At 36.9% G+C, this 11,424-nt stretch overlaps 1 pseudogene; it reads right to left on the reverse strand.

Annotated features, from left to right (window-relative positions):
• Window positions 1-2,007: 2,007 nt before the first annotated feature.
• Window positions 2,008-7,032, reverse strand: LOC136849760 (guanine nucleotide-binding protein G(q) subunit alpha pseudogene; annotated as a pseudogene).
• Between the last annotated feature and the right edge of the window lie 4,392 nt (window positions 7,033-11,424).

Here is an 11,424-nt window from a genome sequence, read left to right on the forward strand (position 1 = left end):
TTATATATGGGTGCTCCTACCCCGGCAAGGATTCAAACTATACCTATAGGGTTTGATGCAGAGGTAGACAGTTGGCTTATTTACTACGCTATCAAGATACACACGCACACACACACACACACACACACACACACACACACATATATATATATATATATATATATACTGTATCTGTATATATATCAATGGTTCTTAACCTTGGGGTCGTCAGCAATTTCCAGGGAGGGCGCAAGCCCTAGGGAAAAATTAAAAATTCTCCAATCATATTCATTATTCTCGTAATATTCAACCATGCATTCAAGATCTAGTAACTAAGAAGCAGTGATAAATATCTCACTACGTCATACCCAAAAGGATACAAAATCCCTTCTCTTTCCCTTTTTTTTTCATTTTCCTTTAAATCCGGGAGGGAATTTTACTCAAAGATGCAATGGGGGCGTTGAGGGAAGTCCCAACTCTTAGAGGGGGCTTGGTTATAAAAAGGTTAAGAACCACTGGTATATATATATGTATATACAGTATATGTATATATATATATATATATATATATATATATATATATATATATATATATATATATTAGTTTGTGTGTGCATCTGTGTGTATGTGTTTCTGTGAATCACACTTTACAGGACAGAACAATGGGTATAGAAGCAGTTCTGTCAGCTGTGTCGATCAGCCGTGAAGAAAAAATACGCGCACTAGCGCTGGGACCCCGACCCCCATCCACATCCACTACACACACACACACAGACCCATACACGGTCAAGCACGTTTGCTCTCGAACAATAAACGTTTGGGATGTTTGATGTTGAAATCGGAAATCGCACATTTCTCTCTCTCTCTCTCTCTCTTAGGAAGACTGAGTCAGGGGTGTTACAAAGCCGTACGGCCACAGTAGGAAAAAACAAAAGAGCCGTCAGGTCGATGACCACTCCCTCTTGTGACTACAGACACTTACATACATACTTATGCATGCAGAGAGAGAGTCTTTTTTCCTGTTGTAGCGTTTCCGGTTCTGACATCATAACACAAACGTTTAATTTGTACGAAACACATATGGTTACCGAGTGTACTCGTTTTTTTTTTTTTTTTTTTTTTTTTACAGATTGCGGCTCTCCCACGTGACTGAAGGAAGCGGGCTTTCAAAGCCTTAGTTTAGTCTCATGGCTAGTGCTCCACACACATCTCGTTTCTCATGTTTCTTCCTTGTTTTGTATCGAATTCATTTGATGTTAGCATAAGAAGCTAAATTTGCCGTTAGGGCGAGCTGCTTGAAAGGTCACCGAAAATCCTTATGATCCCTCACAAGATAAGTGATTGGGACAGGTGACTTCCCGTCCAGAAATCATTGACTGATTTTGTTCCTTTGCCGAGATCTCAGGAGTTTCGTCCCCAAACAAAATCGTAGATTTGTTAATTTCATTAAATTACTTAAAATAATAATAGCCGAGACGAGTCATTTGTTTGTAATATAAAACATTTCAAAATCTCATTTTTATCTCTCTCTCTCTCTCTCTGGAGATGTAGGAAAGTTGTGCTACACTGTAACATAACAATAATAATGGTGGGATTTTGTTCACAGAGGAGGAAAATCTGTAACAAAAACATTGCATCATCACTCACGTTAATGTTTACGTCTTAGCTTGGCTGTCTGGTAATCTTTTAACTTAGTATATTCTTTGCTTGTTAGACTCAACTAACTCAAAAAGCGATTTACCCATTGCAAAGAAACATTGGAATTTATGCATTATCAGACAAAAATTACCAGTTTACGGACTTTCTAACGAGAACTATATTTAATTACAAGATACTTCCTTCCAGCATGTCATTAAGACATAATGACTCAAGGACAAAACCTCTCGTTATCAAATCCTTTGTTCTACAAAATCAAAAGAATTGTCTATCCCGCAGTTGATAAAGGGCGCCATATTTTCACTCCCACGTTCTTCCCCTTTTGCCTTCATCACAGAACATCATCTATAATAAAGGAAAAGAAAAAAAGTGTTCGGTATGGTTTTTTTTATTAGGTAATTCGATAACATAGGAACTAGATATCATCATACTTTTTCATCTAGCCAGAGTAATCATTTGTCTCTTTCAAAGGTAAACTTTGAAGAGGATACCTCGGTCTGGATGTATACTTCCAACACACAGAATGAGATATTTCCGATTCTTATGAAGCTTGAGTCCTCGATAGCAACTAGTAGTTAACTAGACGCCACAGGAGCTTATCTGGTGTAGATGTCTTATAATTGTAATGAGTCCCATAATTGAACATTGACGTTTCATCAACGTTATTCTTTCTCTTCATTTTCATATTGCACTGTCACAAAACATGCACCTCGGTGTTGTTAAGTACACTAAGGCACTCCACTTATTCATTTACAACTATTTTTGTACGTTCAACTGATACAGTTTCACAACCAAGTGTAAATACTGCTACTACCTCTAAGCAAATGCTGTGTCTATTACCCTATAATCACAGAATGGTTATTATTTTTTTTTGTCTCTACATTATGTCTTTGCCCTACATTGAAAGAGACAATTTACGCAAGTTATCGTAGAGAATTTTCTCCCTCACGGCAGAGAACACGAATTTCGTCGCATTTGTATCGGTAGCGCAGGTCTCGTGCGTGAAGAAATCACTGCGGTCTCTTGCGACTTCGAAAAACCGATTACGAATGTATTTCGTGGCACTCTGGGCATCTCCCCTCGGTCCGTTATAGTCGGGAAAGTATTTATAGAGGTCAGACGTCGCAATTTTCTTCTGTAGGATGTCCGTTTTGTTTAGGAAAAGGATGATGCACGTTTCCGAGAAACCCGGATACCTCAACGTTTCTCGGAAGAGCTGCAAGGATAGTTCTAGTCGATTCATGCCCTCTTCTTCTTCTTGGCTCCATGTCTGGTCATACTCACTCAGAGCTGCCAAGAATATGATGGCATTGATGTCGTCAAAGAGACGCAACCAGCGCTTTCTCTCTCCTCGCTGACCTCCTACGTCAGTGATTCTGAAAGTCCAATTCCTGTCTGGGAAATCATAAACTGTTGCGGATTTCGTTGGGATACGAAGTTGAAGAACATCCTCTTGCGTGGGCAAGTATGGCTGTTGCGCCAAACGTTCGATAGCATTCAGGTAATAGGCTGTATTATCTGGAATATCAAATTCGTTGGCCCTCTGCCAACATTCTTGAGCAGCGTTGTCTCGCCAGAGGACATGCACGAGATGGGCATGATCCGGCGGCAGAACAGCAGGTTTCATGTCCCCTTCCTCTAAACCCCAGTCACCGTGGGTCACCTGCCCCAGGACATTGGCCGCATGGGCTGCCTCTGGTGACCCCCAAGCCGCCCCCTTTTGCAAGGCAAGAACCAGCTTGTGGACGCACTTAAGGACGTTGCCCAGCACGTGCCGCGTGTACGATCTCAGAGAAGCCGGGGACATCCCACCGTTGTGGATGATTTTCATCTGTCTCATGATGGTAGACTTTCCCGTCTCGGCAGCACCTAAAAGCAAAACATAGACAGTGTCCCTTGAGCATTGCCTCCGGGTAAGTGGAGGACTTGGTACGGGATCATCTGAGCGTCGCGGGCTGAGACCGCAGCTGCAGATGAGTCCGCAGTAACACGAAAAAGGACAAGACATCTTGAGGCTTTAGACGGACGAGATACGCAAACAACAGATATGACTAGAGAAGAATGGACGAGTTGTTTTCCGACGACTTCTAAGCGTGTTGTAATGGACAAAAGGCTTGGATTTAGTTTTGTCTCTTTAGGACGCCGAGGCATCTGTAGAAGAAGAATTTCTCCATCTTGTCTGCTATCTCATGGGTCTGTCAAGGTTCTCACTCCTCCGACCAGTCCCGGTTTCTCGTTCTACCTCGTTTTAGATTCGTCACCTGTCGAAGACAAAAATATTTAAAAATCAATGTATTGTTAAGATTGTCTTATATATTAAAAAACAATTTAACTGCCTTTACCGTAAAATATATCAAAAGTAAAGTAAAATTTTGTTCAGTTCGTAAACTTATTTGTATTTACACACTCACACACACACACACAGTGAAGAGCATAGGCCTACTCGAGAACTAATGCATTTTCACACGCGCTCGAAAAATGAAAGTCAGGGGTATTTGTTAACTAAATCGAAACCTGAGTGTGGTTTTAGAAGAAAAACTACAATTGAATAAAAACTCAAGCCAACAACAACACACTCATATCTAATATATAGGTTATATACATATAATATATATATATATCCTCTCTCTCTCCTCTATATATATATATATATATATATATATATATATATATATATATATATATAGAGAGAGAGAGAGAGAGAGAGAGAGAGAGAGAGAGAGAGAGAGATGCAGCATAGATGAGATCCTCTATCTATCTATCTATCTATCTATCTATATATATCTATCTATATATATATATATATATATATATATATATATATATATATATATATATATATATATGAGTCAACATCCGTACTTGCACCCAAACGTTTCGATCATTTGGTGAAGTTTGGAAAATGTACTTACTTTAAGGTAAACTAAGTAAAATCTCTTTCTCTTCTTCTCTCTCTCTCTCTCTATATATATATATATATATATATATATATATATATATATACATATATATATATATATATATATATATATATATATATAATATATATATGTATATATATATATATATATATATATATATATAGAGAGAGAGAGAGAGAGAGAGAGAGAGAGAGAGAGAGAGAGAGAGAGAGAGAGAGAGAGAGAGAGAGAGAATTTTTTACTTATTTTCCCTTAAAGTAAGTACATTTTCCCACTTCAGCAAATGCCCGAAACGTTTGGGTGCAAGCATGAGTGTTAAAGAGGAAGAATCATCTCTTGATAATTTTTTTTTTTACAGACTTTCCTTCGCACGACAGACGAAACTGACCTCCTATCGCCTTTATTTCTGAACCTTATGGTGTGTGAACTATGTACAACTCCCATTTTGCATATTTTCTTCCTTTTTTTTTGTATTGAAATCATCTTACGTTAACCTGGGCCAAATTTACCGTTAGGACGAGCTATCAGAAAGGTCAACAAATGACCTTATTGTCGCTTACAAGAAAAATGTTTAAGACGGATGACCTCCCGGCCAGAGATCGCGTTTTTTTTTTTTTTCTTATTTTCCTCTGCCGGGAACTATGAGCACGGTACAAGAAACGAAATAGGTTAATATGCGCTTTATCAGGTGGCTTGGAAAAGATTCCTTATGTAGAAAAAATGGTTAAAACTGCACTTTGTAGTTCCATAATTCTTTCTCTGGAGATATAATAATGATAACATACAGTTCACGTAAATGACAAACTAAAAACAAAAACCTCAACACATATACAAGAGGTTAGATACCTTTCGGATTACTCTGCATTAATAATAATAATAATAATAATAATAATAATAATAATAATAATAATATCAAGTTCGTTGCCTCCTGCTGAGGTCCATTGTTTGAGCCCTGTAAAGGTCTATGTGACCATGTAAACGGTTCATATGATGCATAAAGGCGTCTATGGCATCCTTCCTAATAGTTTAGTGAACAACAAAAGATTCAAGTTCTAATCGTTTGTATATTAAACTGTATATAAATACTGTATATACTTATAGGGTTCTCTGCGTATTGGGCGTTATCTAAGACCAAAACAACTTAAATTTAGATCAAAATAAACATACAGACAAACGACATGAATCTTTAAAAGGAAAACCCTTCTACAAGAACAAGATTTCATCATGCACATGACTTCGCCTAGCAATAAATTAAACTTGTTTTACGTCATGAACTTCACAATAATGACGCTGACAAATTTCTTGTCTCTTAGCAAAAGAAAAAAAATTAATCATATTCGGCCTTGCCATTTCAGTTACTTTAAATAATAAAGGAGCATTATCTCTCTAGAGTTAATAAGTTACGCAAAGAACTCGTAATGAAGGTTTTCACTGCCTTATTCAGTCCCGTTATATAAAAAAATACCTCATACATCACTACTTATTTACACTTCACCCACACTCGAATTTACTCTTTCTTGAAGATCCTGTTTCACGTTACAAAGCCACTTACTGACATATAAATGAATTTATTACACTGTGACTTCCACTGCATTGACTCTACGTTGATTAAAACTCCTTAGTCGAGTATTATATGCACAAACAAAGATGGTGGGATGGTTTTGTCTTCTCCCACAAGTTTTTACTCACCGATGGTGAATTGAATGCGTCATTAGGCACTATCCTGGTTCACAAATCCCTTATTTCAACTTTAATTTAACGCACTTCCACGTAATTGCAGCACTATATCCTCATCTCAAAGTATTTCTGTTCAGTGGATGAAATATTATGGAAAAAAATCACCGTAGCGCAACACAGACCGAGAAAAATAAGTACAATTCGGTTGATGTGTTGTGGTGTAGTCTAGTAGAATGACGATGATGAGGTCCGCGAGTTGTTCAGGGACCCAAAGACCAGGCTGTGATAGGATGCTGATGTATGATAACTCACTGACATTTTTAGTATTTCCTACGTTTGGCGTCTCTCGTCTTTTGAACTGTCTGAATTACAGCAGATTGTTAGAGCGTCATTTAATTCACTGGAAACGTGAAAAATAATTAGGAATCAATTAGTTTAATCACTTGGAAAGAAAATACTACATTCAGGCTGACAAAACTGTTGCAAGTGCACGATAACTCCTCTTGGGTGAGGTTACGTGTAATTGTAATGACCGTCTTCTATTGTCTCTTCACGGAGTGGCCGCTGGCTGGAAAAAAGTTCGTGCCAACAAGGATCTCATCTATGTTGCTATATAAAACAAACATGGTTCTGTGAAAAGATAAATAAAGTGAAACTGCATAGTACGAGTCCCGTAATATTGTTTCCCTAATGGCCTTGGTGGTATAGAGCCGGTCGCAATTGAGAAACAACTTTTTATGGTAATGTTCAACCTTTTGAGATTCAACTCCGCCCTCTCGGGAGCAAATCTAGTGTAACTGGTCTTTAGTCCGAGCAGGACCTAAAATGTCGCATATACCCGGTTGCTCATTAGAATTGTTTCAATTTGATTATGATATTCAATCTAGAAACTTCTGGGCTCAATATGGTCAAGGCATGATTGGCAGATCCGGCTGTGACGTCACAGTAAGAACGCCAATCAAGTTGCAAGATTGTATCAGGAACACAAAATGTGAGGGTTGGTTACGTTTGATATGACCTGAAAATTCATATTGGGTTATCCTGCACCGAATTTGTAAGGGTGATAGAAACTGAAAACTAACTTTACATTTTATTATATTACCTTATACTTTAAATATGTTATATTTCTATTAAAACTCATGCCTCCTGCCAAATTATATAAAACTTTTATTGTTACAGAGCAAACAACACCAACTTCACCTTGGTAGCGTTCACAATGTACTGTGTTTGGGTTCCCGACACTCGGAGTCTAGGACTCCCCCCTGAGTCATGCAATAGCCTTCAGAAACGTATTATCCCAAACCTTGTGAAAGATGTACTTTTGGGGTATCGGGGAGTAGGCGAAAGTCTGATGGTTAAAAGGAAGAAAAGCTAGTGTCTCGGAGACTATACCATGTTCGATAGTTAAGAAATTAAGTCCTTCAGTACACATCTTGTGGTTTAAATATCTGTAAGACTTCAAAGGCAAGTTTTCTTCCATTAAGATTTGTCTCGTTCGAGTAAAGAAGCATATCAATCTACCTAAAGAAGTATTTTAGTTTAAAACCATTCTCAAAGTCCAGAATCATAATTATCAGAAACTCAACAATCCTTTGTAGCTCGTTCTTTTGCTGCAAGTTTCACTCACTTGATTTTTATAGCTTGACCAGGTTAGCGCAACGCGCGTGGGAAATTCCATTTCTTAAGCTTCCTCAGCCACATCGCGTGTCGCGCATAACTTACCATACACGTCTACCCTTACGCTTTCTTAGTAACCACGGTTGCAATGTAAACTCTCTCTCTCTCTCTCTCTCTCTCTCTCTGCACACGCGCACACACACACACACACACACACACACACACACACACACACACACACACACATATATATATATATATATATATATATATATATATATATATATATATATATATATATATATATATATATATATATATATGTGTGCTTTGTGTGTGTGTGCAGAGAGAGTTTATATTGCAAACTGTGGTTACCAAGAAAGCGTAAGGGTAGGCTACACGTGTTTGGTATGTTATGCACACCATGCGGTGTGGCTGAAGAAGCTTAAGAAATGGAATTTCCCAAGCGCGTTGCGCTAACCTGGTCTAGCTATAAAAATCAAGTGAGCGAAACCTGCAGCAAAAGAACGAACGAGAAAGGATTGTTGAGTTTCTGACAATTATGATTCTGGACTTTGAGAGCGGTTTTAAACTACAATACTTCTTTAGGTAGACTGATATGCTTCTTTACTCGAACGAGATAACGCAAGAGAAATCTTGATGGAAGAAAAATTACCATTGAAATCTTACAAACATTTAAACAACGAGATATTTACTGAAGGACTCAATTTCTCAACTATCGAACACTGCATATTCTCCGAGACACTTCTAGCTTTCCTTCCTTTTAACCATCAGACTTTCGTCTACTCCCCGATACCCCAAAAGTACATCTTTCACAAGGTTTGGGATAATACGTGTGTGTACACACACACACACACACGCATATATATATATATATATATATATATATATATATATATATATATATATATATATAAATATAAATGAATGAAGTACATTAACACGTACACTCTACTGTACATGCACAGGAAGACATTGCCTTAACAAATATATAAATTTTTAAGGCATGAGTACTTATGAAATTTTACCATGTAATATGAACCAGGAATGAGATGATATTTAGTGCAGGAAGTTATATGTACTGTGGAATACTGGGAAAGAAAAATAATGGCATTCTCTCCTGTCTGCGTAAAGTCACCGAATGGCCCGTCGGGAGGAGGGCATTGAGCTCTGCAGCCCCACTGATTAATTAATATTTCAAAAAAGAAAAAGGGAAAATAAGGGAATGACAAAGAGTGAATGTGTCTGGGGTCAGAGCTAGAGAAAGGAACACTTGTAGTGCCAGGAAGACTGGGGACGGATTAAAGCGTTCACGAATTCTTGCATCATTTATTAATGGTTTACGTTCAATGATTTTCTCAAGACAAAATTTATTGCAGATTCGTATGACATCAAGACCTGAAACACTTCAGACGGTATGAGAGGTACCTGTGACACTTGTTTATACTGTTTTATATTGTCTAATGTGCTTGCTGGAGGATTGTATGGATGAATCTGGTATTAGCAGGATAAAAACTTGTAAGTGAGAGAGTAAATGGTCCGGGAATGACACGGAATGAAAGAGAAAGGGACTGTATTTGGTCGGGTCTGAGTTTCTTAGGAACACTCAATGGTGTTTTTATCCTTAGATTTGCCTTTGGGAACCTTGTGTGTGTGTGTGTGTGTGTGTGTGTGTGTATGTATGTATATATATATATATATATATATATATATATATATATATATATATATATATATAATTATATATATATATATATATATATAATTATATATATATATATATATATATATATATATATATATATATATATATATATATATATATATATATATGTACCAGTATGTATGTATGAATATATACGATACATCTAAATAAAAACACCCATTGAGACAACGCACTTTACCTCACGAAGTAGTCACCTTTACCTCTGCATATTCTAACAAGCGCTTTTCATCACGCAGACTTCCAGTTGCTCTCAAATAATACATTCCACTGTATCGTCAAAATCCTCCTCATTATTTCTCTGTCTGATATATCAAACATTTTCTCTATGGTTACGGGTGCCACATACAAATTCCCTCTGTATCCCCAACTGGCACAACTGCTTCATAACAACCGCTTAATCCACATTCTCTCTCCCTTATTGAAACTAACACTGTTCTTCCCATAAGACCTTGCGTTTTACACATAAACACACACACATGCACGCACACACACATATATAAATATAAATATGTGTACCGTATATGTATGTACATACATGCACACATGCATATGTATTCTATTACAGGAATAACAGTAATGTAAAATATAATCAGAGTACATAGCCACAAAGAGACTGAAACAACAGAGGGTAAGATCTTTTGCCCTTATGCTTTAGAGTGAGTGTGTGTGTGTGTGTTTGTATGTGCAGGCGGGGGTCTTTGTGTGTTCGAGTTGTGTGTGTGTGTGTGTTTGTATGTGCAGGCGGGCGTCTTTGTGTCTTCGAGTTGTGTGTGTGTTTTTGTATGTGCAGGCGGGCGTCTTTGTGTGTTCCATACCTTCTCTTGAAGGTTTATGCTTGATTCAGGCGGCCAGCCCCATCTCGATTCATATACAAAAAATGAATGTAGTATGCAACTGATAAATGCCAGTGCTTAATGAAATTGTTCATGTTTTGTTAGTATTACTAATTTTTGAAGAAAACGACAAACATGCTGTCCACGAATGGAAGCTGATTATTGAATTTCTGCGTACTGCTTCTGTTGACTACGTTAGGTATATTCGTCACAATATATATTTTTAGACAGTGTATAACTAAAAAAAAGTTGGTCTTCTGTAGCTTAGCAACTATTTGATAAAGACGCCTTTATTTTTCTGGGATGAAGTAAAATTTTCGATTCATTATGATTCTTGTATAGGTTACAAAGTCTTTCTTGCAAGGTTTTTTCCTATCTGTACTCCGTTCACTTACGTAGTTACAGTAAGTCTCTTGACATATTTTGGTTTTACATTATTTTATATTTTATTCTTGCCTTAACATGTAACCAGCGAAGTTTTATTATATATTTATACGGTTGCCCTGTTAAGTCATTCTTGTAAATTGTTTTGTATGCAGTTTGGTCGACCAATATAGAGACAGTTGCATTTGTGTAATCTAATTTATATGATTATGAAAAATTTTAATTTACTCTCTGAGATATATTAGAAATATTTATCTACATTAAGTGTCAACAATTTCAATAGATTGTTACATCAAAGGTAAATGAATTTGATCATAATAGAACTCAAATGAATTGTGATTTTGCTCATTAACAAGAAATCATCGACTTGGGTATTTCGAACCAGATAGCAAACTATGTCTTTCTAGATTCTAAATCTGGAACTGAATATATGTTAATTTAAGAGAATCGATAACCAAGGTGTATACTCACCATATACGGTTAATGTAAATAATACCAATAAAAGTTTCAGAGGACATTTTTGCTTTCAGTTATTTTCTTCAAAAGTCTTGATGTAAATAGAGAGCCGTTACAAACTTGGTGGTAGGCAGTGTTACCATGAATAATCAAT

The sequence above is a fragment of the Macrobrachium rosenbergii genome, chromosome 21 (assembly GCF_040412425.1).
Source record: "Macrobrachium rosenbergii isolate ZJJX-2024 chromosome 21, ASM4041242v1, whole genome shotgun sequence".
Taxonomy (NCBI): Eukaryota; Metazoa; Arthropoda; class Malacostraca; order Decapoda; family Palaemonidae; genus Macrobrachium; species Macrobrachium rosenbergii.